Consider the following 12,942-nt stretch of genomic DNA (forward strand, 5'->3'; position numbering starts at 1 on the left):
GATGCCAGGGCAACCTCTTTGGCCCACCGAATTATTCATTCATGCAGAAAGCGGCGGGCATAAAATTACAAGTTGCTCCATCTCGTTTTTAAAAGGATTACGAAGCGCGAACGAGTCTTTTTTCTATTTCAAAATCTCGGCGGATTACACACCCAGCGCAGCTCTCACTCAGCAGTGGGAGCAGGTCAGCCAGCCAGCCTTTCCTTTTCTGCGCGCAATTTTTCTCCCTCGTCCGCGGCGGCATTATTTTTCCAAGCTGCCCTCTCCGCCGCTCTTGAATGGCAAATTTCGTCGGTCTGAGCGGCTCATCGGAGGTGGCGAGCGGCGCCAATTTAATCACATAATGTTGTCACTTGAGGGTGGGCCGCCGGACACTCACGCCTCGCTCCCGCGCGCGCTTCTCGTAATCCCCGTGGGAGTTGGCCCGCCTGGCCGACAAGGGGCCGCCGAATGCAAAACACACTCGCTCGATCGGCACAAAGAGCCGCTGTCTTTGTTCAATCACTCACTTAGGCATTCGCGAAACGTGCCCACCTACTCGCTCACGACAGCAGGCCAGGGGCACCGTTGACGTTTCGGGTATGCAACCGGCTGGACACCTGCACAAACCAGGCTGCATACTTCAGCTATTCTTAGAGTTTGCGAATTTAAGTTGATTTTATTGAATAAATATGACAACTACATATAGAGCTCAAATCTTGATTATCTGTTAAAAAATTATATCACAACACATTTCACACCAAACTTTTTGATCAAACCGACTGTTCATGATTAAATAATCCAACAAAAATAGGAAAACGCGTGAATGCAAGTTCCAAGAAAATTGGAATTTTGCTAAAACATTTCATAAACTTTGAATAAAACGGATAAAACGTGAATAATGCTAATATAGATCATACCCAAAGTGTAAAAGACGCTTCTCCGTCTAGAATCAACAGAATTAATTCAGCAAAAACTTTCATGTTTCTCAATAAACGTCTCAAATATTGAAGGTGGTCTGATTCACCCTGAGGCTTCTGCTAATATTCTTGATTTATATCAAAGGGCACATGACCCGCATAGCCTACTATGCCACAAACTGCTATTAATATTGAATTTTAAATAAATATATTTTTCCTAACATTTTAAAACCATTTTGTTTTATTTATAGGTGAATAGGATGACTTATTTGCAGTTGATGAAGACGGTTTTGGACGATTTTAAAGCGTGCCACAATCAAAAGACTTAAACTTGCGTGATCCGTGCTCATAAAATAAACACACATATAGATAAGCGTCGATCACCTTAAATTCTCAACCCTATATTTTTTGAATTTTTGATTACCCACGATTAGAGAAAAATTTTGAATTTAGGCTACATAATCAAAACAGTGAAATATAAAATTCTCAAATCAGTGTAAATTTGCCACGCTTTAGGAATTTTATTCCACAGCGGAAAGTCACAAGGAAAATGGCAGCTGACAGCCCCGAGAGTGACGGGAAACTTTTCCCCGGGAATTTATTAACTCTGATGCAGATTGATACGCGCGTTGGCTACAATGATAAATTTCGGCAGGCGGCAGTTTCAAATGTATAATAAACAGCGGCCCTCGCGTTTGCTCCCATTCAGTTGGAGAGGATGAAAAAACGCGGCGAGCGAGCCGAGAGCCGAATTCCTCTAGAGATACAAACGTGATACGAAAAGCCATATATATTTTTGGAATTTTATTTCTCTCTCTCTCTCTCTCTCTCTCTCTATCTCTCTCTCTCTCTCTCTCTCTCTCTCTCTTGCAGCCTGCCAGAGCCAGTGCTGCTGTATTTCTATAGATTTATATTTATTTCCCTTGGGATGAGAAGGCGAGCGGAGAGCGTGCGAGAGCACAAATGGACGTGAAGAGCTTCGCAGAGCGTTATTGACGAAATGGTCAAACGTCGTCTTTTTTCTCTTCTCTCCGCTCGGGATGGAAAAGCAAGCGCGGCAGCGGTGGTGGGAGTCGAGTTTTCTATGGCCATTTCTGCCCGGATGAGCCGGCGAGATAAGGCTCTCTCTCTCTCTCTCTCTCTCTCTCTCTCTCTCTCTCTCTCTCTCTCTCTCTCTCTCTCTATCTCTCTCTCTCTCTATCTCTCTCTCTCTCTCTCGCACTCGACAGCGGGGCGGCAGTATTGTGTGTAGCGGGTGTATGCAATTTCCCAACAGCAGAGCCATATAATAAAACATGTCGCTGCAAAAAAAAGAAGAAATGACGCCATCTTTTTATTGTCCGGCTCGATTTTATTGGGCAGAGCAAGCGTCACACCAGCGAGGGAGCTCACATGCCTCCACAATGACCACTAACTTCGCTGAATTGGAGGGTGAATTTTGATGTCCATATATATGCCATGATTCAACGAAATACACTGCTCTTGCTTTTGATAAAGGAATATTTTCATTTAGGGTATGTGGTAGAAAAAGGGGTTAAATAGAAATTCAAAATTATTCTTGAAAGAAAGATCGATTGACAAATGTTTTATTTCTCATACGGTAATGAGGTTCTCATGAGAATTAATTGGGTTAAATTTTTTACTCGGAATGATTCCTTTCTAAACAGAATGTCGGCACGGCAACTCTAACAGAATTTAATCAAAATTCCTTTGAATGCCAACAGCTCTGTGGTTTGTGGAAATTTCTCAAGAAACGATTGATTTTGGACCATGCTTCCAAGCATACTTGCCGTCATGGTCTCGCATTTCATGAATTGTTCAAGTTTTTCAAATTATTCCTGGTGTATATCTCTACACGCTGTTTTGCTTAGCAAAGTGATTAAATCAAATGGTCGCAGCTTGCCCAGCTTCGCTTCAGTAATTTGCACCTCCGACTGTGGCATGTTTTGGGGTATACTCATTTAAATTTCTTTTTGTTGCTTATCAAGAGCTCCATGTTCTACGTATTTTTATAATTATTAAGCTCTTCTTTTTAAGCTAAGTAATGTGTTTTTAATACTTTATAACGAGACCTTGATTTGTTCATTTGCGCTATACTATAATTGGGGAAGTTTATTTTTGGGCTTCCAAATCTAAAGAACACTTACAAAAGTGCACAAATTTTAAGGTTCTACTTTTCTCTTTTATTTTTGTTCAATGTCAGTACCTTTTGAATGATAAAATTCGTTTAGATGATATTTTCAAGCAATTAATTCTAACAAACTTGAAGCTAAAATCATCTCTCGCCTGAACACCGGAGAATATCAAAATATGTTTATTTTTCAATTACAGGTATGAGGTTGGAAGTTGGTGAGAGCCATCCGACGCTAATCCCAAATCGTCTCCACGTAACTATGGCAGTTTATGATACCTTCAACAATCCTGTTGGTAAGAACATTTTCTACGGTTCAAAAATGAGCACAAAAAAGCGAATGATTTGAATGCATCTCAGTTTTATATAATTTTCAGATATTGGCCAAAAATTGCGAAGGTAAACACGGAAAATCACGTTTTTTGTATCCTCAACGAAGGAACAACCAATGAATCGCTGAATATAAAATTCGGAAAAGGGGAAAGAGTCATCTTCTCAGTCAAAGGGCATGGTGTTGTCCATTTGACTGGATACTTCGAGCCTCACGGTTCTAATGATCAACAACTTCCAGGTGACGGTGACAAAAGAAAAATGCAAGTAGATTATTTACTCGCTATAGAGAGACGCCAGGGAGGACAATGCGAAGAGTTGTTGAGAGTGCACCGCCAGAAAGGTTAGACTGACAATCTTAACACATTTTAATAACACGTTGATGTACTGAGGTGTAATTCACGTTATAGCAGGGATTGCAAAATCACCACCTGAGGGTTAAAAATATCGACTGCTGTGGTGCAGACATCATCTGGCGACGTGGAAGGTGAGCCAGTATTTGCTTTAAGTATTTACGTTGTAATTTCATGTGTGATTTCTCCAGTGAACAATATATCTGTCAGCAGTGGAGAACTTGGTGAAGCAGAGAGTAAAAATATTGATGAACGTGAAATTCAGTGTGAAATAATGATTTTTACTTGAAGATGAGAAAGGATGATGCATATGGGAATGAAGATCAATCCTTTGAAACGAGCAGTTCAGAAGATTTGGTAGAACCAGACCAGAATGAAGGAGAGAAGGTATTGCTGCAGATTATAATCCATTTAATGACTACTCTGTGGGTGAGATCGACTCGGAAAAATCAGCTTCTCCTCTGACGACAGATGAAAATGGGGAAGAACATTCTGTTAGTTCTGTCGATATAATCGATTCTGAAGAATAATTATATTTTTTATTTCTCTTTGGCATATATTTGAATTCAATTTGTCTGTTAGAATGTTCGTAATTTAAAAATAGTGGAGCCTTGATGAATGGGAAAGTAAATTATTCCTGCATATTATCAAAATTATTTAAAAAATAGCTGTTCAAGGAATAAGGAAGGTTAGCAACTTCAAGCTCATCTGAATAAGTAGAGAATTCTAGAAATAAAAATTCAAACTGAGTTGAAAACCATTTTTTTATTGTTAAAGAAGAATCCTTAATAAATAATTTAGCCATGTACGTTATAACGTTACATAATTCACATTTTATTGGAATTTCAATTCAACACATACTAGAGTCCCACAAAACGCAACTTATGTCATGTCACAATACAAAATTAAATGCATGTATCCGAGTCAGACACACGGTTCACGTGTGCATAAACCCTTCAGGAGCAGCACGCACGTATCCGTGGGCGATGTGTCACTCGCGCTACTTTATGTTGCAATTTTACAGCATTTTTTACGATCATGCAGTGGAATAATAAACAAATGTCCGCTGCGCACGGTGGAGTGGCGTTTTTATTGCATTAAGGAGAATTATCATCGGGTCAACATTAGGCGTAAATAAGTGATGAGAGGGAGAGAGACTCTGGCCTGGCTGTGCACTCGAAACACACATGCGATTATTTATTTAAATAACGAGCGGCGCAATAAGGCGGATTGTAGCGTGATTGTACACTTCAAACTCGATTTAATCTTTTATGCGCGCCGACACAGACGGCGAGAGAGTGCATTTGTGTTGTGTTGGTCCACACCCTGCTGCCGCCGTGTGCGTCTACATAAACAAACGAACCGATTCCACTAGAGCACGGCAGCGCAGCATCAGGTGTCCAGCTCCAAGATTGCCGCGTGGATCATTGCCACGTTGCAACCAACCTGCGCCGCTTGCCATTTATTATTAAATTTTAATAACGCGCCACACGCTCCATCAAAGGGTTGGCGGAACGACGAGCCGCAATAGCTCCAAGAGCATCAGGAAACTCGGACCGTCCAAACCAGAATATTCTTTTTGATTTTGAAAGGGCACTTTAGAAAAGTAAAATGTTAATGTATTTTTTTGCAATTATTTTATAAAGCTATATCATGGTTTATTTTTATTTATTACATATTGATATGTTCGAATTGCAGTATTTTTGCGGCATTTGGAAACAAATACAATAATTTAGCACTTAATAATAAATTTCTGCTAAACTCGTTAGTTTATTGTTATGCTCCACCATATGTGATGAATTTAAACCTCAGATTGTGAATATCTTGCTTCAATTTTTGGGTACCAAATCGAGGTTTTTTGCTGAGTGAGCAAGGCGACGTCCATACATATATTTACTACTGTCCAGCAACCCAGTTAAAAGCAAATAAACAAGTCTTAGCGGCACGACGCGATTGTTGCAGCGGCGTTCGTTTGGCCGGCGCCCAGATGCGCCCGGCAGCGGTGCCATAACTTGACCCGAACGCGCGGCACAAGCACAGGTTGGCGAGGATCTCATTTCGCAGCCGCAGCAAAATGTTAATGTATTTTTTTGCAATTATTTTATAAAGCTATATCATGGTTTATTTTTATTTATTACATATTGATATGTTCGAATTGCAGTATTTTTGCGGCATTTGGAAACAAATACAATAATTTAGCACTTAATAATAAATTTCTGCTAAACTCGTTAGTTTATTGTTATGCTCCACCATATGTGATGAATTTAAACCTCAGATTGTGAATATCTTGCTTCAATTTTTGGGTACCAAATCGAGGTTTTTTGCTGAGTGAGCAAGGCGACGTCCATACATATATTTACTACTGTCCAGCAACCCAGTTAAAAGCAAATAAACAAGTCTTAGCGGCACGACGCGATTGTTGCAGCGGCGTTCGTTTGGCCGGCGCCCAGATGCGCCCGGCAGCGGTGCCATAACTTGACCCGAACGCGCGGCACAAGCACAGGTTGGCGAGGATCTCATTTCGCAGCCGCTGCTCCGGCATTCACTAATAAATGAGGCGAACGCCTTTTAACAATTTATATCAGGACGGAATTAATGCCGGTCCAATAACAAATGAAAATTGCGCACCTCTGGCTCTCGGGTCGGATCGGAATAGCTACGCGGTGGAAAAGCAGAGGAGGAAGAGTCTCATTTCATCGCAGCAGCAGGCACTGCTCCTCGCCAGATATAAAAACCAATTTTATTGGATTCTTTAATAAATGACGCTGAATTTATTACTTCTTCGCATGGAGGCGGGCGAGCGAGCGAGTGAGCGAGCACACACATTTCTCAGGAGTATTTTATTTGATTTTTGTAGCGTTCGCAGGCAGTAAATCTTGAAGGATGGAGAGAATTTCAGTTTAGATGGAGCAAACAGCAGTGTGTTGTGCGAACAGCCCCATAACCAGATTGTAACCTTTTATGCCCTTTGTTTAGCAATTTCCTAGCAAACGCAGGTTCAACCTGCCATTGAAGCCATATTACAACTCAAGGATATTGAATACTACACACAAATAATTTTGTTTAATTTTGCAGCGTCACTTAAGACAAGCATTTTACATCGAAAGAACAGAACTTTAATTTGAATTCATGCTAATGAAAATAAAAACAAACCTGTCAGTCTGGCTTACGCCTTTATAAATGCTTCTGCAATTGAAAGTATTAAATTCCTGCAGTGAAATGCGTATTTCGATCACGTTCTATAATGTTCAGTTTGAGCAAAGTAATGTACTTTTCTGCTAGTCCTGCGCCTGGCAAAAGACCACCAAGCGTGCGGTGTACGGGCACTGTGCGGAATAATAAATTGAGCTCGCATGTCTAATAGTTTACTTTGACAGTGGAACGGAACGCTCTCCTTAAATTATAAGCGCAATCTCAGCCCCTAGGTTAATTTAACCGATGCTGCAGGTAGACTTTATATAGCAGGCGCGGGATTTACCAAGTCTTACGCTAAGGGCCATCAACAATGCCAGGATGAGCACAACTAATATCATTGTGGGATTTGCCGCAAACCAGCAGTGCGAGGGAATCTTGCGTAGTTGTATTTATTTCGAATTCAAATTTTATAACTAGATGTGTCGGGGTATGATTGTCTTTAAAAGTAATTTCTTGAAGTGAAATGATTTTTTAATGTTTAAATTTTCCTCCGGTGATATATCTTAACTCGATGAAAACCCACAGGATTTAAAAAATGTCGCCAACAAATAAAACGTCAAATCGTTCAACAGAGTTTCCTTGTTAGCCTCAAATAAAGTACATAACAATATTGATATAAGTAATTTAATTTTTGGTAACAAAATCTAATGCAACTCATGTTCTATTCTGGTTCAAGAATTTGGAAACTAGTTGAGCAGGATATTTCTGTATGGAAATATAACTGTCTCTTTATTCATCGAGAAATCAGCATTCAATTTTAACTGAAAAATAATCTACATTTAATTTTAATTTTAAAGAGACCCAGTTTTTAAATTATTCAAGTCATAATTTAAATTAATTGATAATATTTGCTGTAACACATATAAAATCAAGTTTTACAGCTTTTTGCTGCCAATTTTGACCTTTTGCGTTGAGTGCTCGACTCCAAATGCGAAACTTGTTGGATCTTTGCTTCAAACAGTCGAACCCGACACGCTTAGTCTTTGAGGAGCCGGCGCTTCCTCGACAATGGGGCCGCTCAATCACACAGCAAAAGGCCGATGGATGAAATTAACTGCCGGCTCACCTGATACAGAATGCACGTTTGGGACCTCTCTATAGATTTATAGAACGGGTTAACTCTCACAGGTCATTACGTAATGGAGCTGCTCCAGATGAGTACCGTTAATAACCAAGCGGGGGCTGAGGCCCTCTCTCGCTCCGCGGGGATGAGCGGCATTAATTCTCTGTCCTCAAGATATACACGTGTGTACGTACACACACCCGAGTCCGCTCTCTGTGAAACTCTCCTTCGCACCATGCAGATTGTGCTATATTCCGTTTTATATAACTTGTGCTCACTGCGCTGTTTGTGTACACGCTTTTCGCACAGCAGACGACTGTGTCGGCTAAATTATGCTGGAAGGTATTATATCATTCCAACTTTATACACATCCCATTAAATTTTGCTCGGCAGCACCGAGAACGTAGATGATAACTCAGCTCCGTTCTAATGCATATATGCTGTATAAATAGTCGGCGGGCGTCTCTCACGCCTGCTCTGCTTTGCTATGCAATCTTGGCGTTGCAAATTAATGTGTACACGCATTTGATTAATGCAAGGGTGACATTGCTCAAGAGCAGTTGACTTCTCTGGAGGTGCAATTAAAGCAGAATGCATGTGAACTATTCAGGGTTTCTCACTGTCGCACAAAAAGGGGTTCTATGACAGATCTCCATTTTTCAGCATAAAATTGACACGAAATCGCCAAAAGGCAGGTATTTTGGATATTTGTTGGCCTCACCTGGCAAGTGCTGAAAACTGTGAACGATGTAATTTTTCGAATGTGTTGTTTTCAAGGTGGGAGGTAAGCAGTTTGATTAATTTATTTTGATTGAAATGTTGTTTAAAATCTACAAAAATGATACAATGTGCTTTATGGATAGTTAAAAGTTTGCTAGAGTGCAGCATTAACAAGCTCATTTCATGATAAGCGGCTAACTTGTTAGATTAAGTTTTTTAACCATTATCTATGACTACGTTTGATGAACTCCCCTTTCGTGCGGGCGTGTGTAGTGTGGTGGGTTGTGCGGTTAAAACATTCTCACGCGATAAGTTTAGAGTGATAGTTTTAGATTTTCGTTATTATATCAGTACGTTCCATTAAAACTTAACATGTCAATCAGCAGCACGTGTGTGATTTAATTACCTTGCAGCACGAGATAATCGCAGGGTGCTCTAAAACACTAATTGCTTTCACTCATGCACATTGGAATGGTATCATCGAACCAACACACCTTTTTCCGTAACAGCGAAACTTTTTGCTGTGACGCAACGAAACAGTAACATAAATGGCACACATTTAGCAAAGATACTTTCCTCCTGCGTCTATACAAGACTTGAATTTGTGTGAGCGCGTTACTACACCCTGCTGGGGAAAGCGAAATGCCAGCGTCGCAAAAGCTATTGTAAACTAAGGGCTAAGCAGTTGCGTAATAATTTTGCAGACGTGGAACGGGCCCGGTGTTGCCGACGAGAATAATAAGAAAGCGAGAGCGTGCCGCGTGTAAAGCAATTCATACGCTCTCATAAATATCGCCAGGGTGTGTAGCCTTTCGCTTCTTTCGCCAGCCACTTAACAACAGCAACGGATTTTGCTAAGTCAAACCAAACACGATGCTCCAATGCTAAAGAGCAACAAACTTTTAAAATTTTCAGCTGAGGGAGAATTTGATTTTATCGAGAATTTTTTTACTTCTCTTTATTACAATACATACAATAGATATACTATATTTTTAGTAATAAGAGAAGAGCAATTAGCAGCTAATCGAACCTTGTCTGATATTTTCCTGACTGCCTCATTGAAATGTCCAGCAATAAAATTAAACTCACTAATATTTGACGCTAGTAGCAAGATAGCCGTATGATTGTAAAATAATTTAAAGGTGATTTAGCAGTTGTGCTCATTGTCAGAAAAGCTGTTTTAGTAAACGTGCGAAGCGGCATCAGTAAGCGATCTCCAAGGAGCGCGTAAAACGTCGGGCCAGGAGGAAAAGTACTGCTCTCGACAGCATTTCTATTTTTTACTTTTTTCTTCCTCTGCGCGCGAGCACTCGCCATTCTGCCGCATGTGAAATATAACGTACAGTCCGGGGCGATGCCATTTCTTCTTTTTCTCGCCGAAGAAAAGCAGTTTCATAAATCTCGAAAGCGAGGCGGAGAGCGAGAGATATACGCGCACACAATTTCCGGGGGAGAACCATTAAGTTTCAAAACTAGCCTTTCCATCTTTCTAGCTGCTCGCGCCACACACCAAGAGCCGCCCCTAGCCCAACAAAATATCGCCCTCGCCCTTGATGATGCTCACATAAGAAAATTATCTCGCTCATTCTTTTATATCTTGATTACTTTGCTTTGCTCTTTTTCTCCTTCGCTTACTCGCTCTCTCTCTTTCACATTCCGCTCCCCCAGATAAATTTTCCGCTTTTTCCTCCTCCTGCTGTTTTTGTCTTTCTTTTTTAATATATAAGAAATGCTTTTAAATTCTTATCTCCCCGGCGTGGAATAACACAAGAGACGGAAACTCATTAAAAAAGAAATAAATATTATATTCCCTCTCTCTCTCTCCCTTTTCGCAGCTCTGCTCCGCCCTCCACGCCTCGCTGGCCGTGTATTTACATACTTTTTGCCACCTTCCCGGCGCGCAGCCACTCACAGATTATTTTCATCCCTTATGCAGGTGGGAAATTTATTCGCTCTTTTATCTCGCTCGCGCGCCCTTAAAAGCTTTTAACTCGCGCCAATTATACGGCGGGTGGATTTATTAAATTCCGCGCGACGCCCAGTGAATTTTTCATATGTTTAAGCAGCCAGCCACGCATAAATTAATGCGCAGCTACCACCTCGCGTGCTTTTATTAGAAAACAAATTCATTTCCTTAGCAGAACATGACTTTCCACCACTTTCCTTTAGAGAATTACTGTTACGTATACTGTCCTATTACCAGTCATTAAAATTTGTGTTAATTCAATAATATAATCATTACCATTTTTCAACTAATAAAAATGGAGGGAAAAATCATATATTACGTATATACTCTTTGAGGAAATTATGGGAGGCTACGAGTGGAATTTGAGAGGAAACACCAGCACTTTCATTGAAGTTTGTCCTGAGGTATGAATTTCATTTTGCAGGTGAGGCCTGTGGGCCGAAACAGCTGCTTTTTCTGTGCGGAAACTATGATTCATAAACACATATATGATCTCCATAGAAAATTTAAATGTTCTTGACGCAGAGGTTAAATTTGGTTCCCTCTGAATATCTATAGCAACAATAAAATTTCCATTTCAGTTAACAGTGCTTCACTTTGTCAATAGAGGAACGGTAACAAACCTATTTTTAATCAGAGCGCGCCAGAGCAATTAAATGCCGTGCAAATAATTCGCAGCCATAGACAAAACACACATATGGAGGGACAAACGCAAACTAGACCCGGCGATGGAGGCCTTTGACTGAAGCGGTTCAGTGCACTATAGTGTTTAAATAATTATATCAGAACGTTCGCTTTGGACACAACAGAGATAGACCAACCAAGCGGGCGCGTCATGCAGCCTCAGATCGACACGTTTTGCAAATTAGGACCCAAATTAAATTTTAATGCACGCTTTCCTGCATGATATAATGTATGGGTTCGGATTGTATGTGTGTGTGTATTTGTTGGTGCAAAGGGTCGCCTGCCGCTGTGTCATATTGATTGGCTGACAGCGATAATTATTCAAAGCGGACGGCCGAAGCGCGCATCGGTTGAGCAAATAAATATACACACATACGCGCACTACAGATGCACAGGCAAACAAACACCAGTGACGTTGTCCACGCGCGAGCTGGATACATAAACGGGCCAACATTTTGTGACCAGCGTGCTTTGCTAAACATCCAGTGTCAATGTTCTTCAAAACCGTAAACGGAAATCGTCATCAAGTTGAAAGATTTAAAATGAATGAAGAGAAATCTTATATTAAATCAATCCACAGAGGGAAAAATTGTTTGTCAGATTTAACTATATTTTGCTCTTCATAGAAATAAAAATGAACTCACACATTTTCCTTAGCAGATCACGAAAACTTTTAAGTACTCTTTTTAAATGCAATGATGAAGCAGCACATATCCCAATTTAATTTATTAAAAGCTGTCATCAATTTCTACCCACCCTAGCAATCAAAACTAAGTTGCAAGATCTATTCCAGCTCGATGAGAGTGAAGCAATTTTGATTGGCAAACGAAAATGAAAGGCATTCGGAATTAGTGTTGTATTAGAGGGAAGCTGGCAAAGACCTAGCAGCTCCAATTGAAAACCCTTCGTGTTGCAATCACAGCACTGGCAGTGCTTCGTGAAAGGGGTGCGTTTTATCTTGGGAGACGTGTGCCACTTGCAAAAGGAGCTAGTTCCATCTTGCCACGCGCGGCACCGAAACCGCAAGAGTTGCTTTGGGGGAATATGAGGGGCTGCGAGTGCAACCGCAGACACTCAGCCCACTGCGGCCCACCTAGCAGCCCCATTAATTGGGTCACCTTTGACACGATTACATGCTGACAATACAAAGCAAAAACAATTCTACAAGAACAATGGATAAATAAATTATTAATTCCTTTTTTGCGAATTGTTTAACAAATCTATTCACTGCACGTGGTTCATAAAAGTTACAGATCAATCATTTACATTTTTTTAAAGTATAACGAACTTAAAAAATTTACTGAAAGGCTATATACATAAAGAAATTATTACTGGCTATAAATAAAAAATATCACCGCCTTTAATGCAGGTGCGATGCTTATGAGTGTTTGCGAGTGTTGAGTTGACATCAACCTGTTATGTGTGAGTTTCAAAATAGCATGGGAGGCTCACTCGTCGCCATCCGTTGTCACTCAATGAAAATGCGCTGGCAGACGCAGCAGCATTCGCTCACGGGCAACGGTGCGAGTATTATTTAAAACTACCCGGAATTTGCAAAGCGAGAGTGAGAGACTGTGCGTGAATGGGCAGAGAACAAGTTG

At 40.6% G+C, this 12,942-nt stretch overlaps 1 long non-coding RNA gene across 1 annotated transcript; it reads left to right on the forward strand.

The window, feature by feature from the left end:
- Window positions 1–3,780: 3,780 nt before the first annotated feature.
- On the forward strand, window positions 3,781–4,316 carry LOC135935751 (uncharacterized). Its single transcript, XR_010574248.1, has 3 exons — window positions 3,781–3,847; window positions 3,905–3,949; window positions 4,005–4,316. It is a non-coding gene; the product is annotated as an uncharacterized LOC135935751 (long non-coding RNA).
- Window positions 4,317–12,942: the final 8,626 nt, after the last annotated feature.

The sequence above is a fragment of the Cloeon dipterum genome, chromosome 1 (genome assembly GCF_949628265.1).
Source record: "Cloeon dipterum chromosome 1, ieCloDipt1.1, whole genome shotgun sequence".
Taxonomy (NCBI): domain Eukaryota; kingdom Metazoa; phylum Arthropoda; class Insecta; order Ephemeroptera; family Baetidae; genus Cloeon; species Cloeon dipterum.